General features: G+C 38.7%; 1 long non-coding RNA gene across 1 annotated transcript in view; it reads right to left on the bottom strand.

Annotated features, from left to right (window-relative positions):
* Window positions 1–15,163: 15,163 nt before the first annotated feature.
* The window catches only part of LOC307004404, a 31,698-nt gene continuing 23,900 nt past the window's right edge, over window positions 15,164–22,961 (bottom strand). The window contains exons 3-4 of the long non-coding RNA XR_013799027.1: window positions 17,128–17,175; window positions 15,164–15,264 (exon numbers count right to left, since the gene is read on the bottom strand). This is a non-coding gene — a long non-coding RNA (uncharacterized lncRNA). The remainder of the gene's footprint in view (window positions 15,265–17,127; window positions 17,176–22,961) is intronic.

The following is a 22,961-nucleotide window of genomic DNA, read 5'->3' as shown; positions in this document are numbered from 1 at the left end:
TATTAAATTGAAGCCATCTGACTTATGGTTTAAAAATTATTTAAAACAATTCAAATGTAGCATGTAACTAGCCATATAAGGACCAGAATACCATATCATCTCTTTGACTTTGTTCAGTAAGCAACCACCTAAAAACACCCAGAATATCCTAGTAACCACATGTTAGTAATCACATAGCAAAGATCCTGCCAAGCGCCCACAACACATAAACCACTTTTTTTAGACAATGTAATAATTACTTCTGCATTTCTAGTACTCACATATTTGCCATATTTCTAACATCAATGAAAAGTGAATATGGAGGGGACGAGCCCTCAGATTCCTTCTGCTAAATGTTTTTGAATGCTTGAATGCATAAAGGCATGATAAAGTGCCATTGTCCAGGATAATTACTTTAGAAAAGTGCTCTTGTTATGCACTAAATGCTGCAAAGTTTAGTGTGACACTGCCTTAATGATTTGAGACTCAGGGGGTTCATCAAAGTGGCCTGGGCTCACGGAATGACTGACAGATAAATTAATGTTGTCAAGTATAGGAGATGAATGATACAATCCCCTTTGAGCCATTGCTGCAGGGCTGAAGGATGAGACAGCCCTCTTCTGAGGTTTTGGCCTTTCATCCCATCAACTCGACATCCGTGGAACTCACTCAAAGACAGCAACAATGCTTAAAAACAAACACAAGGGAAAAGGGACTTAAGAGGTTTTAGAAGGTTTTGCCGAAGTACCTCTGAAGTGGAGCAGCAGCTATTAAGACACGACGTACTGACTTTTGAAAAACCCCATCGATACATAAAAAAAGAGATTTGGGTAGTAGGCTCGAATAGGTCTATTGCACCTTTATTAAAATTCCACGGCTTTCTCAGTTGGAATACTAAGCAGTTACTCATGGGAAATCAGATTGTGAGAACTTCCTTTTAAGAGAATAGCTGTGAAGATAATCCCAGTAGCTTCTAACACGGCTGGAAAAGTTCACCAGCTACGTGCTACATGCTAGTTGTCCTAATCAAAGTGCTTGCTGAAACCTCTCTCTTCTTAGTTTTAGTGTTCATTTTTGCCACTGCACGGTGTAATAGCGCTTCTCGTTTATTTTGAATTCTATTTGGACTTCCTTCCTTAAAAATTTAATAAGGAGCTTGCTAGTAAGGCTGCATGGTGTGCATGTTATTCTAATCTTAAAGAAACAGTTACCCAAAAGTACAAATAATTTTTATCCACCCTCATGTAGTTATATTCTTTCTTCTGTGGCACACAATGGGACAAATTCAGAAGAATGCAATACAACAAACGGGAAGCAAAGCTTTTAAACTTCATAAAAAGACAAAGGTGGCCCAAATGACTCAGGCCTGATTTGTGAATGAATCATTCTTTTGTGACAGATCTTTTCAATGAATCATTTGATCCAGTTCACAAAACAATTCTGAATGATTAATTCATGAATCGAGGAAAAACAAAACAAACAAAAAACCTAGCATTAGCTCAACCGATGGTGTTAGGAATGAGACTTCCTGTTTGTTTTAACAATGGCAGAAGTGGGAAGTATTTTGGAAGACTGAAAATAATAATAATACACAGTACAGCTTTAAACAGCTGAATTCTATTGAGTTTAGGTTGCGCTGAGTGTTTCCATTCCTCCAAGTTGAGAGTTAGTATTCTCCAGCACCAAGGTGGATAAGCAACAGTGCATTACTAATGCAATCTTGTAAAGATTGAAAAATACACATTTCTCCAGACAATTTCCTCATGCCTGGTGCTTCCCTCCAAAAACAAACCATTCTCATCCACTGAAAAAACCCAAAGGGGACCATTTCAGACTTAGCACAAACCCTACGGTCAGTCCCCGAATGCTCCATTCGTCCCAGATGGCTGGAGACTTCCTTGGCGCTCCCTGTGAGCCATGTGTTATCTTTTTCTAATTGCTAGTTTATGTTTTAACACTTGAGTCGGTCACAGCTCATTCCAAACGGCTTCGCTTCTAATGACTTTACACCCCTCGATGACGACGGAGTTGCACTGCGTCGTAAATCACAGTAATTAAACTTACTCGTCATCACAGATGAGATGGAGATGGAGGTTGAGGAGATGGGGAAATGGCCATCATTTGTCGACATTTGGTTTCTGATTTACAGCGTGTCAAATGTAATATTGGGCGTTGATGATGCCGTGTCAAATCCAATTGAGTGTCCATTACCTCACCATAAACATAATAAAGGGGGCAACACAAGGAAATGGCTCTTGACACAGAAACATAACAATCAATCATGATAAAATGGGCTTGTACATTCATGTTCTCTATGTGTATTAAATTACGGAATATTTATCTGCCAGTATATAGTGAGATTTCATCAGGATTAGTGTTCGGGGGCTCTCAAAGGCAGTTCTGCTCTCTGCAGCTGTGCTGTAGCCCAATATTGAAGTCCCACTGGCTCTTGGCAGGCTGGAGAGAGAGCTTGTGGCTAAATCCCTCCCTGGGCGACCGCTGTGCCCTCACCCTGACCCAGGACGCCATGGTCATAATACCCCTTATATGTCTACTGCAAAGGGAAATCGTTCCTTCCATTCCCAAAAGAATGTCTAGTAAATTCACACTTGGTTGCTTGGTCCAATCTACTCCATCCCTACCGGTCTTGTTTCACATTGTACCTACTACAGTACATTCTTAAAAATAAAGTTTTCAAAGGGGATTTGGGAGCAATGCAATTGAAAGACAGTTTTTGCCTCCCCAAAGAGCCTTTCAGAGAGCAGGTCGAACCGTTATTTTCTTACTTTATAGAACATTTTATTCTAAAGAACCTTTTGTGCAATGTAAAGGTTACATGGAGGTTCTTTATTACACCATAGCTGATAGTAAAACAACTTTATTTTCAAAAGTGAAAAACAGACGTTATTGTGTGTGTTTGTCTAGTAAATGAACACTTGGTTGCCTGATCCAAACCAGTTCCAAACCAGACAATTCTATCTACTTCTCCCTACCGGCATTGTTTCATATTATACCTACATTCTTAAGAATAAAGCTTCCAAAAGGGATTTTGCAGTGAGAATAATAACCTATCAGTGAACAGTTCTTAAAAGAACCATTATTTTCCGATCTACAGAACCCTTTTTTCACTATAAAGAACCTTTTGTACAATGTAAAGGTTCCATGGATATTAAAGGTTCCTCATGGAAACATTAATGCTAATAAAAACCCTTTTCTTCCAAGAGGGACTTCATTGAGGTGTTTGACAACAAATTTACCATGACAACATGACATGCACGGAAGAGCACTTGTGTTTGTCTGCCGCAGATGCTCTGCGAGAGAAGCTAAGCTGATTATGCTATTCGCTAATTATAGTCATCAAAAGCTTCACCTTTTCAACTGGACTTGAGTTCAGAAAACTGCTTTCATTGAACCAAATACATTAAGCAAAATCTTTGTTCGCAGACTGTATAACGTTTTACAATCTCCAATGCATTTTTGACTTTAATACACAAAGTAGAACTCAAGATGTTGAATGTCAACTGAAGTAAATGTAAATTATTAGCACAATAATTACATGTGAGAAGAGTCTCACAGCTGCAGTAAAATCACATACTGGAGACGCAAGAATTAGAACTAGTTACTTTTGTCCAAATTAAATGAGCACAATGACGCCAGGGGCGATTTAATCAAAGCGAAATAAAAGACAACTCATTTCTTGCATTGCAAATTATCCTGCCCACCCACAATGCTAAACTTCATATCAGCGAGGCAAGCCAAGCCAAGCAGAACAGACAGCTGAGATGAAAGTGACATAAGATGAAATCGAGTTAATAGCCTTCCAGTTACCCAAGTTTCTGGATCTCATTACCTCCTCCTAGTCAGTGAGTGTAAAAGTTAGCTTGAGTCTTGTAAAGTTAACTGCTCTTATTGGTGTTTCTCAGTGGCTGCTGGGGATTAATGGCCAATTCCTGCTGCGGGATACTGACCCGTGTTTCACTTCCTCTGAGCAATGTCACTTCTATTGAGGGTAAAGTGAGGACGACTGTGCTAATAAGATTTTATCTGAGCTTCCCTCATCAAATACTAGATCACATCTTACAGTCTTCACCGAGGCAGAAGTACATGCAATGCACCTACAGTATATATAAAGTACAAAGGGAGAAAGGAAAAGAAAGATCAAGAAATGAGCATCATAAACTGAGAATTACGCTTTGAGATGTCCTTCCAATGTCCTCAGCGTTTCTGATGATGGAGCGCGCTTGTAAAATAAAAATAAACTACCAAAATAAAAAATTAAAAATCATAATTTGACATACCTACCATTTCATATAATTTGGTTATATTGGTACTTTTAATAAAAAGTGTTACAATAGTTACTTTCACGTCACTTTCTGACTATCACATTCTCTCTCCTTCAGAACAGCAGTGCAATGCTTTACTAGCAAAGTATTTTCATTTAAAGTGTTTTTTGACAAGTGTTTGTTCCTAAACAAAAATTGCATGTAATGACTTTACCTCTAAAGATGTCACGTCGCTTGCAGTACAGCTTAGTTACGTCTGTTGGAGGACCATCAGAAGTTAGCAGATATTAAGCAGAGAGTCTGCTAAGATTCTAATGAGAGTTGACATGCAGTTACTTATACTTAGTAGATTGGATTATCGAAAAAAAATGTTACCTCTGAATAAACTACCAATCTAAAACAGTTTATTTATACAAACACATTAGATAAAAGGTGCTTGGAGGAACTTATGGCCGTGACACACCAAACCGACATAAAAGAAATGAAGCCTACCGCAAGTTCTGCCAGGAAGACTCAATCGTTCACGTCACTTATTACCTTCTCATCTATCCAATCATATCCTAATAGCCAGCATAAAAGGGTGGTTCTTACACTTGTCTGAGTTTGCAGATGCTGTCGCTTCTGTCGCATAACTTATTCTCGTGCACTGACACATTGGCCAAGCTGAACAGCCAATCGGAGTCTCCTCTCTCACCGAGCTCAACATGCTAAATCGCCCAAAATACCCCAGATGATGTGCTAATGGTGCAGAACAAACTGCAAAAACTGGTTCGTTCGACACTCAACAATGGCCGACCGTCGGCTTGGTGTGTCATGGCCTTTAGAAGCTCTCTATTGAAACCAACATCTAGACAAGAGCTGATATCACAGCCAGCCTGTGTTTGACCTATTGAAGCATCATTATCATCATTCTGATTATGTTTCGGCCTCCCAAATGATCAGTCCTCGCATCTCCAGATGCTCTCGGTACACTGAACAAAAGAGCTTGACCAAGGGCAAACCAGCTTCCTCCACTTCAACTCACAGAGAAATCTATAGTACTGTAACTCTGTGTAAACCTTCAAAGATGATCACATTACTTTTGAAACCCTGATCTAACATCACTCACAGTCTTGTCAGGCGGTTGATTCGATGACAAAATCTAGCGCTGGCTTTTAATTGTCGCCATCTGCCTTTTCAGGCCTCATTAGAATGGCGTTCGATCGGACTGTGATACGCCGCATCCTGCCTCTCTCGCAGGAAAATTCACAAGCATTCAACTTTTGGCCTGCTTTCAGGGTTGTAGATATCATATCAAATTAAATTCCTTAATTAACATCCTTCGGGGGTGAACAATTAAACATCATTTCAGAATCGACCTCAGTTGACTTAGCAGGAAAAACTCGACGCCAAGAGCTCAAACGCGGCCTGCTGTGTTGTACCCATATATTTCAACATGCTAGGACTCAAACAGCGGTGGGGGGTGCGGTTTTGGCTGGCTGTGGAGGTTTGTCTGGTGTGACACGCTGCTCTATTATCCCAGAATAGAACACTTGAAGCTAATTATCGCTGTGTGAGCACAGTGGGCCCTAAGGGGGCCGGTTCCTCAACTTTAGATGTGTGAGTAATGTAGAGGAAGGCTTCAGCTAATCTCTAAAGAACTGACACTCCGATACAGAGCAGCAGTATTTTGTGATGCTCAGCACAGCCAAACTGGGCCACAGGCGGGCAGGGCACTGAAATGAGAGGAGTAAATATTTGTTCGCTCGTACTTACTGTAACCAATTATTCAAACCACAAGATAAAGCAGGTTATAAAAACAGAGAAATTAGTAATGCATAAACGTTATTGGAGCTCAACAAATGCAAAACAATGTAATGTAAAACTACAATTTAAATGTGCAAATTTATATATTCACCAGTTATATAGTGGTTTTGGTGAAAACATGGAATAAATTCCATGCGTTATTGTGCGGGTGTTGCCCATTTCACATACAATTGGGGATAGCCAATCATAAAAGAAGTAAACTACATATAAAAGTGTTAAGGCCTGAAACACTATTATGCCAGCTCAATTTTGTACTACACTGCATTATAAATGTGCCTGATTGCAATTCATAATTCAATGCATTCTCTGCATGGCCACAAGGGGTGCTAGTTTGTATGTTTCTGGCCTAAAGCTAAGTGGGACCAATCTGATATCTGCGGGAAATGCTCATGTAACTAACTTACAGCTGTTTTTGTGAACCAAACCATATATGCATGGACTTTAGGAGGAAAAACTGAAATATGAAAAGTGTCGATTACCATTAAACTTAAAGGGCCCTATCATACACCTGGCGCAATGCGAGTGTGTTTTGCTAGTTTCAGCCCAACGCAGTTATCATTTTTTTTACGTCCTGCCCCACGTTGTTTAAATAGCAAACGCATTTGCGCCTATTTGTGCGCCCATGGGCATGCTGGTCTGACTTACACTTACGCCCTGCACTTTAGACCATTCGCGTAATCGTTAAAATGGGGCCCTAAGTGTGTCATTTTGTCTGTCTTAAAATATTTTTGATTCCCCTGAAAAGTTTTAATATGAGGTGGGAACAACAATTGAAACAAACATACCTTTTTTAGTACAATTGCTCTAAAAAAAGACAAGTGAAAGAGAAAGTGTATTTGAACTCTCTTTCTCATCCAAGATACAGAAGACCTCTGACTGGTAAACATTTTCAAGAGCTCTTTGTCCAACACAGGCCTTCCTAACTGTCCACCTCGCTTCTATTAAAGAGCAGGGATGATATGCTTTTAAGCCTCATTACTCCAAGGGTGAAGAGCGTTCTTGGAGTAGTGCTGCGCTGACCCTCAACTCCACTCCCATTAGCATAATTGCATTTCAAACGATCGGGATGTCCAAGAGACAAAACTATCAAAATGCGCGTCGGAAAGCGTTCAGCTCATCTTCATAAAGATATCTGAACACGAGAAGGAGAAAAGAAGAGAGAATCCGGCAGACCGCAGATCACCTCTACGGCCCAAAATAACGGAGAATCCTCCATCTCTCCAGGGAGTGACGTCGCAGCCTTCCAGCCCTTCTGATGCTCTTCGGCTGCTAGTTTTCCTCTCCATCCATCTGTCCATCCGTGTTCCCTGTCCAAACTGTCTTTCCGATGGAGTGTATTCTCCCACCAACTGTCCAATTATCTCCCAGCCTCCCTCTGTGATGCACGCCTGCTGACCGGTCGCAGTTTTGTCCGTAGAGCACCATCTCTCTCTTTTTTTTTTGCCGGTGCCTCCATCTTTCTTTCTCTCGGAGAGTGATTATGATAAATGGATCCAGAGGCGTGTCTGTGGGTAGGGCGGCTTTTTCCCTAGAGCTCTCAGCCATCAATCAGGCTTGTCTCCCGAGTCCAGGTGTCCATAAACATGCGCATAAAATAAGATTTTTTTTTCACCAGGTGGTAGTCTGTCCTTGGAAGGAGAAGAAAGTCAAATTGGCATACAGTATATTAGAAACATGTCCCTCATGTCCCACAGGACGCACTGTTTACAGTTATCTGACAGTCGTTTAAAGACCAGCACAGTCCATCATTTTGTAAATTGCTTTGAAGGCAAACAGGAGGCCGTTCACATTATGGCCATTGTGCCTCGTTTTGTGCAGAAATGCATGCGTGATTTGTTGAAAATCTTGTCCAAAAGGAGCAAGTCATGAGTAAAAGCCCAACGACGTTGTTGCAATACAGTTGTGTACTGTTGACTTTGACATTTCTGTATCTCTGATCAAAACCGAATCCCTAAACCTTACGGCTTTGTTCCAGGGAAAGGGCAGCTGGTTTTGAAGCTGCTCATAAACAACATATGCTGTGAACAATCCCGGAAACCCTAGAGGCAAATCTAACCTTGAGGCTCTGGAGCAGATGTTGGAATGGAAAATACTGGAGAAAACCTGATCATAGCCGCTTCACGACATCTACTGTACCAGCAAACTTTTTTTTTTTTCTGTGATAAGAATAAAGCGTACGTACAGGTCCATATCCACCTTATTTTGCATAGCGGAAGTAAGCAATTTTATGTGAATGTGTGAAATATCTGATCCATTAGCCGATAGGTAAATAACTAGAAGTAAAACTATCAGTGCTACAAACTACATCTTTCTGAACTATGAAAATATATTAAAATGATATGCTAAGAAATACCAGTTTGCAATGTCAAGCATAATCAGTTGTTTTGTACAACTTTAAAAATCATTCTAATATGCTGATCTGGCTCTCAAAAACATATCTTATTATTATCAATCTTGAAACAGTGGTGCTTAATGTTGATGAATAGAAAGTTCAAAATAATAGAATTTTCTATTGAGGTCAGCAAGATTATATATAGAGAGAAATTCATATTTTTATTCAGCATTAAATTGATCAAAAGGTGATGGTAAATACATGTTAAAAAACTTTTGTTACAGTTTAAATTATTATTATTTTTTTCAATTTGAAATGTCTTTACCATCTCTTTTGATCAATTTAATGCTAAATAAAGGTATTTTTTATAAAAGTATCTCACTGACCCCAATAGAAAGTACTGGAGAAAACCGGATCATAGCCGCTTTGGAAATATGATGTACATGGAGCATGGCATCTACCAGCAAATATGATTCTTTGGTGGTAAGAGTGATGTGCACAGGTCTATACGTTGTGAATTTTTAATAAACCTTTTCCTGAGGGTTCTTTTTATTGTTGGATGTTAAAATTTCATGTCACGTTATTACGGCTTTCAACTGACAATTTCAGCTGAAAACAATGCATTTTTAATGGATATTCTCGAACTGAAAAGGCATTCAGGTGTAAACATAATCTTGTGCAAAGAGTAGAAATTATGATATATATGAGCCTTTAATTTCATGCACATTATGTTGGTCACATGAAACACTGAAAAAAAAAAAAGATGATTGAAGGTCGGCAGTAAGAGTAAATCTGTGGTTTATATCTCAGTTGGTGTGTGCAATATCAAACTAAAATAGACTCCATGAGTATATTCACTGTGAAGGTGAAACCTCCCCTCAATGCCAGATATGTGATAGATGGATAATGACAGATCCAATGAAAAAAAAATGAAAAAAACATTCAAAACAACAGCACAGCTGACTATTATAGAATGGCACTGGGCCAAGTGTCCATACTCACATTTCCATTCAGACCCCATCTCTATATTTCAGCATACCGGTATACTATGGGTGAAAAATAACCATAAAGTTCACTACCCACAGTTCCGTATGCATTTTCTATTCATATCCAATTTATCACTTTTTAAATAAATAGATAAATACACACATATAGTATCGGTCAAAATTTGCATTCGGTAATATTTTTTTATTTTTTTATACTTTTGCGCACCAAGGCTGCATTTACATATTGAAATATTAGTACCATTCCAAATAATTTGAATCTATTTTGAAATATAATTTATTCCTGTGATTTTCATCATTACTCCAGTCTTCAGTGTCACACGATCCTTCAGAGATCATTTTAACATGCTAATTTGCTGCTCCTGATTATCATCAATGTTGAAAATAGTTGTGCTGCTCAATGCTTTGTGGAAACGGCGATACATATTGTTTCAGGATTCTTTGATGTATTATACATTTAAAAAGAACATGTATTCATTTAGATTAATTTATTTGAAGAATTGAGTAACATTTTAAATGTCTTCACCATCACTATTGATATAAATACTTGATATAAATCTGTGACAATCAAATTATTCATGTATGTATCCTATATATTCCAATTAAAGTTTACATAGCAAAAATTATTATCTTTGTAATTTTACAATGCATAACCCTTTCCAGCTATTGAAAGTACATTAAGCCATTTACTGCTAAAATAACTTTTCTGATTGGCTGTGGTTTCCATTTTCACATATGACGTTGATAGAACAATGGCTTGTTGCTGCTTAGTACACGGTAAAACAGTTCCAAGGATGTCATTGTGTCTCATTCAGCACTAACACTCTCGAAATGGCACTTCGGTCATTTGTGTAATTAGGTTGCTTTCTCACACAGGCTCATAAAAGCCAGTGAATCTACCAGTGAATCATTAGACATCACCTAGCACCCCGTATGCAAATGTAATCTTGAAAAACAGTGTATTTATATTTCTCTGTAGAGTTTTTGTTCATCTCAGCAGGTGTTTGGAGGAGCTGTTTAGAAAGGTACAAAAACATCAAAAGATGTTTTGCGCACTATTATAGAGCCTCTAACTGGTTTTACTTTACATTTATCAAAAACTCTACTTTCAGTGTTCAAGTCCAAGTCTCTGTAATCTACCGTGTTCTGCCTTGTCATGATCAAAAACGGCTTGGTTTGTTGTGTGAGTAAACAGTGTTGCACTAACCGGTCGCAGAGTTGTTTGCTTCTCCTCAGACATGGTCATTTATCCATTGCATGATAGATGCGAGACAGCTCTGAACCCTGATTTGCCGCGTTGCAGAATCCACCCATGTAGCTGAGGAATAACATCCTCCATCTCGCGCTGTCGGCACGCCAGACTGTTTGGCCTGCGGGCGATGTATTAAATGGTATATTGATAATTGAAATCTTTTCGGCTGACTCTGTTTTGCTGACGGAGCTCTTTGGAAGCAGATGGCCTTCATTACTCAAGGGTGTAGGTTGCTGAGCGGGGACACGGATCCAGCCTGTTCCCCAGCTCCGATACTCACTCAAACATGGACCCTGATAGGAAAGAGGAACAAACAAGTAAAATGTCCAGTCAAGTGTAAAAGAAAAGAAAAGATACGCTCTCGTATCTTACGGTGCTGCGTTCTCTGCTTTACAACATCAGGAAAATCAGACCCTTCCTGTCCGAGTATGTGGCGCAACTTCTCGTCATTTCAAGACTGGATTACTGCAGTGCTCTACTGGCAGGCCTTCCAGCATGTGACACTAAGCCTCTGCAGATGGTCTAGAATGCGGCAGCACATCTGGGTCTTCAATCAGCTAAAGAGAAACCCATTTCACACCCCTCCTGATCTCACTCCACCGGCCCATTGCGGCCAGAATCAAATTTAAAATTGTGACGTTGGCTTTCAGAATTGCCACTGGAACTGTACCTTCCTACATCAATTCACTCCTACAAGTGTACGCTCCCTACCTCAAGCTGAGGTCACTGGATAAGCACCGCAATGAATTCATTCATAAAATGAATATATTTATGAAACATGACTCACAAAGGTGTATTCAGATTTTAAAAAATATGATTCACAAATGCAAAAAACAATTTATGGATTTTTCCCCCAACTTTTTTCCAATTATTTGTATAATTATTAACAATAACATTTAAAACAATTTGCATAGTGAATCACATTTTTTTATGTGAAATTGGTTACACATTTGTGAATATATTTTTAAATATATGCATTTTATTTTGTAAATGTTAATTCAATAACAAATCATGTTAAACAAAAAAATTATATATGAACAAAAACTGTGCTAAATTGCACATGCAAAACGTGATACTCACCATGTTGACAAACGTCTTGGGATCGGACATAAATGTAAAAGATGAAAAGAGACCAGCAATAAAGTTTGTGTTCAGACCAAAGAGCCTTAGATTCCCCTCAAACCCAGCTTCACCCAAAGTAAACTATTTAAAAGGCACTGCACTTTAAAATAACTGTTACTTGTCATTTTTATTTATTTACAGAGTCTCTCCTTTAGCATGGCACTGGATGCAGTAAAAACAGCGATAAAGAAAATGTCAAGCAAACTGCTTCTGAAGGACAAACATCAACAACCTATTTACCAACCTGAATGTCCTCAATTCACCTGCCATACACAATCCCAGTGGCCATTTCACCTCTGCCCTGAATCACAATGCTGAGTGAACAGATCACAAGAAAATAGGACAAGTGTGACTATCATAAGACTCAAATCTGGAAATGAACACAAGCCTGCAGCAACGTCTGGCCCCAATTACCTCCTCGAAACAAATTTGCTGTTCACATTGTTTGAAGCACTGGTATGATGAGCAGTAATAAAGCGTTCTTCTAGTTATATTGAGAACTCACTTACTCACCATCAAGTGACACTCATTCAAAGGCAGGAAATGAAGTCACAACGCAGCTTATCATTACAGCGCAGAACAGTACACTAATTGGTCAGCTTTCCCGCCTTGTATCTCAGCGACATCCACTTTAAAGTCTCTTCTCCAGGAAGATATAAACATGCCATATTTGGTGCTTCATAATTGCAGTGCCCACCAGGGTGAAGTAAACGCTCATTTCCAAGCCGCCTGAACAAAGATCAATGTTAACGTCCCGTCCTAGACCGCTGAAAATGGTAGACTGGAGATACGCATGCGATTAACATCTCTCAAGTGCACAGTCACTTTGAAATGCTAAAATGAGGCAAGTAGCAAACACTCATTGAAAATGCTAGGTCAGGTATGATGGAGTGGTAGGATTCGGTAATTATCTGTTTCCGTTGGAAAGGCTGGAATCGATGAGCCTTCGCTAAAGTCAAGTGACTTTGCTAGCGTGCATAATGAACAGCTCATCTCAAGGAACTTAAAGGGACACGCACAAATGAAAATGTAACTTTCTTTCTTCTGATTATCATTTGTCCACGCAAAGAAAGTCATTGGCGTCCAGTATTGTTTTGGACCCCATTAACCCCCATTCATTATGGGCAAAAACTTATTTTATATTCCATTGAATAAAAGAAATCATACAGGCCTGGAACAACAAGAGGCTGAGTAAATAATGGCATCATTTTCATTTTTATGGTGAACTATCCCAAAAAGATTGCTTGCTCACAAAGTGCAAACATTTTAATAATCATAGATTTGCAATTCCAGCCACCAAGGGCGTAGGAATGATCTGAAAAGTGTGTGGGAACATTATCACATTGGTCATGAATATTAATGTCATTCAATAGAACAGCTTCTTCTTGGTTTCTAAAGCTGTCTTTTTACATGCCTGGCTACAATTTCTTATTGCACCGTTATCAAGCAAAATGTTATGATTACCTACCGAAAGTAGGAGAAACATTCTGCCAGAATTTGGATTTGTACGTTCCGGGAGTCTGGAAAATAGCCTTTCCAACAGTCATTTAAAACAAAGTTGTCGGTTCGTAATTCACGCTGCAGTTATCATTTGTGGGATCACATCACTTTAACTTCTGAAAGCGTGAGTAAACATTGGGATAGCAATGTTATTAGCCCATTTATTTTAGCAAGGAGGCACAATTCCAATTCCCGTCATCTACCCTTGAGATATCATGGCGCCCGGTTGTTTATGAGCCCACCCAATCTCCAGCAAAGTGGCAATGTGAGAGATTCGTGCAGATGGCAATGAACTGTGTGCTTTGCCACGATGAGAAGAGAGAAGGATGCAATCTCTGGAATGATGGCTGACTACGCCGTTGCCCAATATGCTTCACTTCGGTTAAATTTACAGCCTCTGTGTCTTCCACGTACGGCTTGGGAAGAGAGGCTGTCCACAATTTCTCTCCTCACTGCTCAATTCTTCCCCTCCCTCCCTCCCTCTTACTCGCTCCGAGACGTCCTTGGGAGCAAGCGTACTTTTATATTTCTCTAGAGATGTTTTTAAATATACCGCTGTCATTGTTGGTCTGCCAATAATACCATTTTTACCTGTTCATCTATCATCGGTGACATTGCAAGTGGAGGATCTGCATTTTGTTGTAATAGCAGACAGGTCTGCCGACGCAGAGCATGTCAGGATTTATCAAGATGAATCAAAGGCTTTTCGACTCTTAAGTGCTCTACTGGGGAGTCAAATGGGGCGTCTGTGCTAGGACAGGACCCCTGGATACTTAGATTTGTCTACAAGCTGAACCTAAATAGGCAGAAACAGGTTTATAAGTTTTAGCATCAGGACTGGCTATTGAAAACTTTCGCAGGATATGATACACTTTACAATAACGTGTCACACAATCATAATTTGATCGTGTTTTAAACTGCAGCAAATGTGTGAAAGAGAGACTCAGCATTAGTAAGTAAGCAAGTAAATAAATGAATAAAAGCACCCTTAATGCTGAGTACAATTCACATACTATCCATCATAAATAGTAATTAGAATTTTACTCTACTATTTACTATTTAGAATTAGAATTCAAAATTAGAATTAGTGTCCCAAATCGTATTGAAATGAGTATTCCAAAGATACCCGGATAGTCTACTTTATCCGGTTAGAATCCAAATAGCAGATCCACGCACACTATAACACAAAACATTGCACATTGGACAAGAATTCGATTAGAACTACAAACACGAATAAAAAATGTGTTAAAAAACTACAAACATGGTGGACGTGTGAGGCCAACGGTTAAGAAGATAAAGGATGTTGAGTGATTAATGATCAGTATCTAACCTGACGAAAATATATTTATTCAATGTTATCCACATTATATTTAATCTGCAACAGCATTGTGAACCTTTATAAAGATACGAACATCATCATGCAAACACATGAGGAGAGTCTCCGCATGAAAGACTCGCAGATCAACGTGCTAATACATTTATCTCCAAAACGATAGGAAATTTAATTAAATTGAATGTAGAGGATGACAAGATGATTGACAGGTCAGTTTAAACGGTGACAGGATGCAAATAACTAAGCGACAGAGCGGTCTGTTATGACGAAGTAGTATGTCCCAAAACTTGCCTCTTCTGATACACACAAAAGTATGTACTTTTTCTTCACAAAAACTGTACATACTTTAAATCTTTAAATTATAAATATAATTCCGACACTATATTATTCTACAAGTGTCTTCCAAGCAAAAAAAGTATTATACATAAAGTAAAATATACAAATAAACATTTAATACATTTTTTTTTCTGTATTGTATATAATAAATACATTTAGTAATTCATTATTTTAATATTTTATGTACATACGAACAAAGCAAAAACAACATCTTACCTGTATCACTAGGACGGAATTTCCGGTAAGGTGTGTGTTCTCTCTAATCCTTTGGGAAATAAAGACGGTATCCTGCTAACTCCCAGCATCCCAAGGCTCACCTAAATTGGTGTAAATGGTGACACATTTTAGAATGACTATGATAAAATAATTTACCATCATAGTTTAATGGCAAAAGGAACAGAGAAAGGCAATTACTTGCATTGTGAAAATAACTTTATTCACCCTGTTTATTCAGAGAATGTTAGCAGGCCTCATTTATCAAAACAGGAGACACGTTTCAGTGTGCTGTTCCAGTGCAGATATGTGTGTCACTGAAGCACTGCAGTAACAGTCATTCCCCCGGGACGACATCTCATGGGAGGGCATATGTACGGAGCAGCACGCTTTCTCTGCCCAATGAGCAATGTCGACCTTTCATGAAATGCACAATAAAACGTCTAAATGGCATTTAAGGCTGTTGAACCCAGAATGAATGGCCGGAAATCTTTCTCACAGCCACATTTTGTCCTTTAACACTTAACAATGTTTTGTAAGGAGATTAAGAAAGTGGCCCCTGGAGGGCCCCGGTTAGAGTGAATCATGACTGCATAGACAAGAGAAGCCTTTTCAGAGAGCCCCGCTTTCAAAGTCATCACATCTATGTTTCATAAACCTGTTTTACATGACAGCACCGCTGCATTTGTCCTGCTCGATTGTTCACCGCAGTCAATGGAGAACGCCTACGAGCTCTTTTGATGAAAGCCGTGCACTGAACTGAGAAACTCAAGGCTAAACGCACATTTTAGTTCAAAGGGACATGCCGTTCAATTAGGATCTTGGCAGAATACTCAAGAAAACCATTTCATTTTCACTTGAGGTTTTCATGGTTCCTTGTTTTTGCATTTCATATATAGCCTGATTTATATTGCATATGTATTACAACAGTTTATATATTTATCCTGAACGATTGTTAATCTATATCCACATATCAGTATTTCTATTTAACCTTAAATAAAAGAAGATGTTCTGGGTCTTTTTTAGCGCATTGCTATAGCATGTGGTCAAACAAGTCTAGTTACAAGAAAATAAAGTTATATACAGAACATTAAAGGCACTTCATACAGCCTTTTATAGGTTTTCATCACTTTGGATTTAGGTTTAATCAATTAATTTAGTTCTACTTCAAATTGAATACAATTTTATGAATAAAACTGCTTGTAAAAATACTTTAATCACAAGGAAAACATTTTAATAACTGCTAAATATGAAACTATTATGCAATCAATTTAAGGGTGCTTCCACACTTGGTTCGACTGCTGAAAACGGGACGTGATGGCACAAAATGTGACCCTAAAAAGGACAGAATGCTGAAGTATATGCTTTTTTTTTTTTACCACTGAACCTACAACTTGCTTTATTCAGTATGACTATAAAGTGGGCAAAAAAATAAATAAAAAAAATCTTAAGGACAACCAATTTTGACATGGGCCAAATGGAAAACACCTAGCAACCACCCAGAACACCCTAGTAACCACATGGTGAAAACACCCTGGCAACCACTCACAGCACCCTAGAATCGTAGCAGTGACTTTAGCACGACACGCAGCACTAACATTTTTTAGTTACCATAATCATAGCCTCCATAACCATCACTTCTTTATACATTAACCAACATTTCAAGACATTTGCATATAAAAATGCATCTTTTCATACTTAAAATTCACTGTAGCTTCAGTGCATTAATAGCTTCATTATCATCTTATATAACTGCATTTCGAATACATTCATATTAAAGCATGTATGAAATGCATTTAGTCACTTCACATTTTCGTTGCCTTCATATCTTGCATGATTAATCACTGTATGTTTGCTGGTTATTTTGTAAACACTCTTTTATGATGACATTCTGACTGCATTTCCTCTCGTACACAACTGAGATAAATCATGTTTTAATCAAAAGTAGCACATTATGTTTTAATTACCTGCACAATGTAAATCTCGACAAACACCACAGCTTGCCTTGTTCCGTCCTGAGTGCGGAGAAAAGAGACAACTGTCACTTCCTTCACAATCTGAATAATGCATTTAGTGTGGAGTGTTTGTGATCTCTCTTTCTCGAGCAGATCACTCAAAGTCAATCAATCATAAAAAAGTGGCACTGCAGCATATGAATATTATAAAATCTTTCTACACCCTCTGTCACTTAAGGCAGTAAAGCATTAAACGCTTTTGCATATACAGTATGGACATTTGTGACTGTTGTGTAACCACTTGTGACAAATTGGAAAATAAAATTGCAACAGTTGGATTGGCCGCGTCCAGGATCGCTCTTGAGTAGGTACATATTTTGAATGAGTAATTACTTCAATCGTATACTTCAGAATCTCACCGGAAGAAGAAGGTACTTCTTGCCACAATTGTCACATACTGTTATAAATATGCGATTTTGGTTGCAGCCATTGCCACTATGCAGAGAGAATTTTACACTTCATCATCGATGACATCATTTCCTGTTCACCAGCAGTTACCATAGACACAAGAGTCTTCCCTGTGACTCAGAGGTGAGCGTCTGGGGTAAACCGTTCTAATGGAAAAGCATCTTTGCAACTGATTGGGATGATTCTGTGCTTCCCAGAACAGTGTGATACTGATATCCGGAGCCCACATCATTTTCTAAAAGCCCTCCTGAGTGTACTAGACTTAATTAAGTTAGTTAGGCTAGATTAAAACAATGCAATAACATTTAACTGTGGTATCTCTTGCAACAAAGTTAGACACTTTTCAAGTCGTTTAGTTCAGTTCGCATAGAAAACAAGGCGAACACAAACATGATATGTAATTGACTGTACGCGATGAATAAAACATATGGAGTAGGAAAAAACTTTAAGTAACAGAAGATGGAAAGGAAGTAATTTTCTCCGATTAGCATGATGGAAACCACACACTGTCAGATTAATGCAGCAGCAAAAACAGTAATGTTATTACTTGGCAGTGAGCTCCACGCCACAAATCCCAATCAAATACACACCCATAGCAGCGGCTGCACATTGACTTGCCTTTATATTCAGGTGGGAAAATGTACCAGCAGATTTATAAAGAGAAGAAACATTGCATTAGTAGGGTATTGAATTATGGCACGTAATATAGCTGAATGGCTTTCAATTCGGCGAGGTGACAGAACAGGATCGACGCACCACTAGGTCGGACTCGTTTTCATTTTTCATTACACACAAAGAGAATCTACTTTCCCAGGTTCAATAGTTGTGCACATCACACTAGCACGGATGAAGGACAATAAAGTTTTGGCTTACAGTCTGTGTTATTTTAGTATCGTTGAAATACTATTAGTTTTTATACACTTAGTAAACCCTGTAGCGGTAAAAAAAAAAAAGGAGTATTTTGTGGAAGAACATTGTTTTGGTTGTGCTTCGGCTCTGCATGACTGCAGATGAATGGTTATCCTACTGCTCATAAAATGTTCACTACTCAGCTAAAGAGATAACCAGTTTAGATGGAAAGGATCTCAAGCTGAAGATGTTACTGAAGCTGTACCCATTAATACACACTATACTTCCTTGAAAATAAATCCCAGCAAAGCGCTACAACAACCATAATGAAATGACCCTTAAAGGGACACTAAGTATCTTTTTAGGTATTTTATTATCTAAAATCAATATTTTTATTCATAAATATGTCCTCAATGGTGTACAAATACCTCGGCCAATTATCTGACTTATCCTTATAAATGAAGAATTTATTATCTTTACATACATGGGACGGGTAGGTCCACGGAGGCTTCCATGTAGTTCCGCCATCTTGCAAAACTATAATAGCGGAGAGGGACAAAAAGTACTAAGCCAACGCGTTTCCACAACGCGTTTTCGTCCAGAGCCAGCCGAAACCAGCAGAAACGCAGGTGCAGAGCAATGAGAAGCATTGAAACTGCACCGGCAAGTTTAAAAGTCTGGATTGCATTGTTATTATGGACCATACATATGCCGCGCCACAGGAGAAGAAAACATCGTCGCCAAAAAGTCAAAAATAGAACGTAAAATGCGTGGGATTTCCCCCTTTCTGGTCAATGTATACCTGCCTCTGCTTAATTATTTTTATCCCTAGTGGGGATAAATTTATCCTCCCCTCAAAGTGATCATCCTACTACATAGTGGCGAGAGGGATCACAAAACTTATCACGGATCCGTGGTGATGATTACTCACTCTCTCTTGAGCGTCTGGCGCAAGTGATTTCAATGTAAAGACGCGTTTATGCGCATCTAGAGGTCCCGCGGCGCGGTGTTTAGCGCGGTAGACGCGAGCCTCATTCTACTCGTTTGCGCGAATGAGGCGAATTGCTATCACAGATAATGTCTTTTCTATCATTTCACTGTAGCTCAGCATCGCGATGTAAAGTTAACGTTATTGCATGATCACAGTTCATATGTGTGGGGAAAGAAGCTATTAGAGTAAAAATATTGCGTTAGGCTACTTCAGTTAATAAGAAAAAAGATTGTACAATTCCTGCAAATGCAGTGATGAAGTTCATGTTCTCATGATTTATTTTTATGAATAACAATGTTTCAAAACACGGTTCGAGGTTTAGCAGCTCCATGTCAACTTTTCTCGCTCGCTGTGACAACTAACCACTCTCACACCAGACACACGTCAAAGTAGCCGGAGAAACTTTTCTCTATTTACGGATATGACGAGAGACACAGGCGATTGACGTATTTATGCAATTTCCTGCGCAAACGGTCACGACAGGTTTAACATATAAACACAGTGAATCAGGGTAAGACAAAAACATAGAAGAAGGATTGATTATGTATTTTAAATTAGGTTAATTTTGAGTATCATAGTGTACATTTAATACTTTGAATCAGTTTTTATTGATATATTTCCAGTAGTTTTAATAAATATTTTTAAAAAAATGTCTATATAGCTTTTTTTTTGTTAGTTATAGTTATTTGAGTACAGTAGTAAGTTAAAATAAATTAAGAGAAATGGTGCCTTGGCTACTAGCCAAAATAAAACAATATACATTTTTTTCATATTATATTTTATATCAGTTAGCCTAACGTTAATTTTTTTCAAGTATTTTTTTTTTAAATCATTTTATTTTCAGTTTTCAGTTCATTTAAATATGATAACCCTGCTTACAGTTTAGTTCCACAGGAAAAATTAGTGCATGGAAGAAATAAAAAAATGTGTGTGCTTCCCCATTGCAATATCTCCAAAAAGAAAGCAAACTAAAGCTGTCCAAAGCTGACACATGATTAATTTCAGTTCAGTGCTGTCCCAGGGGGCTTCACACACTGATTAGCTGTTGAAAATGTATGTCTTGTGATCAGCCATCTTCCTCCTCGCACTTTGATTTTCCCTATCTTGTGCAGTGGCACGCTCAACAAAGCCTGTTGAGAAACTGCGGTGTGAGGTGGAGATGAGCAATGCTACGGCAATTATACAACAACCACATTTTTAAATGGTTAACAAATGCATAAAAAAATATACAAAAAAACCTCAGACATACTAAATCAACTACAATAAGCTATTGGCTACATAAAACGCATTAAAATTCAGACACATCGACTTTTAGACAATTCGCTCTTCTGCTATCTTCTTAATCAGTTTCTGGTTCAAACATATCTGGTTGAATTACACCAATATTTCCAGTTGGCCTTGTGTAGTGTTTACTACAGGTGACCGAGTGCATCAGGTAGTCAGAGCTGCTGTGATTGAGTGGAGGCAGGGACTCATTTGTTTCTGTTATATTATTTCGATTATGTTTTTTTTCATCTGATTAATTATTTCAGGTTTGGCAGTCTCTCCAAAAACACTTCACTGGAGGAGCCAATTAAAAAACACACACACAACAACATCAACATGCACATTGCCCACATCCTTATTGACATTCTGTCATGAAAATGCTTCATAAACTGCCCACTCAGTCAACAATTAGCCTTTGCTGAATCCCCAGCGCCTCAGACGCAGAAAGACTAGAATCATAGTCAAAGACTGACCTTGGCGCAGACGCAGGATCTTTGAGCAATACTAATGTAAAGACGCACTCAGAAATGAATGAGCCAAACAAACCTAGTGTTTTATTCCCAGGCATGAAAAATAAACCTTTGAACACAACACTAACTGAATATATTTACACTCTATAAAGCATTTGAATAATAAATATTACTCCTATATTTGCCAAGATGACAGATTATTCACTATGTGATTATAAAGTGGTTTTAAAATAGGGTGAATGGGAACACAATCTCAATGATTGGCATGTGATGGACAGAGTTACAATGGGGAAGACGGATCCTGCGGCATACAGAATGATTCTGACACAGTTTGCACAGTGGTGTGTAGATGAAACATTACTTACTGATTTTTTTTGTAAAGTGCTTGTTATTTTGTAAATCTGTGGTAATGGCCAGCTAGATATGAACAATTAAATAAAAAAAGACAAACTGGTGAGGGGAAGAATGAAATGAGATTCAAAAGCTTGATGTCAGTATTTTAAGCATCATACTAGAATGATTTCTGAAGGATCATGTGACAGTGAAGACTGCAGAAATGATGCTGGAAATTCACTGTGCCGTCACAGAAATAAATTATATTTAAAAATATATTAAAATAGAAAACAGTTATTTTAAACTGTACTAATATTTCACAATATTACTGTTTTTACTGTATTTTTTGATTGAATAAATGAAGCCTTGGTGGGTGTAAGATACTTGCTTTCAAAAACATTTAAAAAAAAATATCACACTAAACTCAAAATTTTGAAAATTAATGTAAATGCGTAACTTACTGCAAATGCGCTGTAAGTAATTTGGATAAAACCATCTGCTGAATGTGTACAAACTGGCCACTAAACATCTTGATAAACCACTTTTATGAATATGAATATTGTTTCAATGTTGGTTATGGCCCTGTCATATTTATCACCACAGAACCAGAGCAAACCTTCTGGTTACAAGCCTAGAACCGTAACCGCTACAACACATATTTAAATTTACATAGTAGTCTAAAATTAAACTGTTTTACTCAGTCATTAGACAACCTTGGTAAATAGATTTAGTCACCGGCATCAATTACACTGAACCCTTTAATAGGTTTATCCTGGGCCAGCAGTGCGGACTAACACCTGGGTTGCTGTGTCTCGTGTATCTGCGGGCGCAAAAAGGGTCTCAGAAGAGCTTCCTTCAGGCTGTTCTTTTCTCAGATTCCCTTCTGTCACAGTAAACACCCAAAACTCGCCTCGTCGGCTGCTTAATCTCCCCGACAGCCCAGGCATGACATCCTTTCCCTCGGCTCTCGTTCCTGACATTCCTGTCAAGCCGTCCGCTCGCTGTTCGCACAGCTCAGGAGTTTCAGGCATTAGAAAATAACTCTCGTATACCGTCCTGCCTGGCCCTGTGTCTGGAAAAAAGAGGACGTCCCTACCATGACCTTATTTGGCAGATGCCGTCGTCCAATGTACCCCCATGTATCCACGACAGGCTTTGAAAAGGGGTTGTTTTGCCAGCAAATGGCCTGCTGTTCCACTCAGCGATGTGAAGGCCCTGATCCCAGGCTGTGGCTCTTGGCAGACGGTCTGGCAACTTCCTCACCCATTTCCAGTGGCTTTCGGATCAACATCGCTCCTTTGGCTGGGATACAGAGCCGCTGAGACCCCCTGCTTTCACGCACCGTTAGGCCGATCCCTGAGAATGTCCAAATCTCTTATTCCCCTACTGTCCACAGAGAGTCTTCTGGACTCATTCAGCCTTGAAAAGGTACTGAGAACAGTCCAGTGGGACCAGGGCTATATTGTTCT

Source organism: Phoxinus phoxinus (genome assembly GCF_949152265.1).
Source record: "Phoxinus phoxinus genome assembly, chromosome: 9".
Taxonomy (NCBI): Eukaryota; Metazoa; Chordata; class Actinopteri; order Cypriniformes; family Leuciscidae; genus Phoxinus; species Phoxinus phoxinus.
Note: the sequence above shows the minus strand (reverse complement) of the source record. Positions and strands in the feature narration are given on the sequence as shown.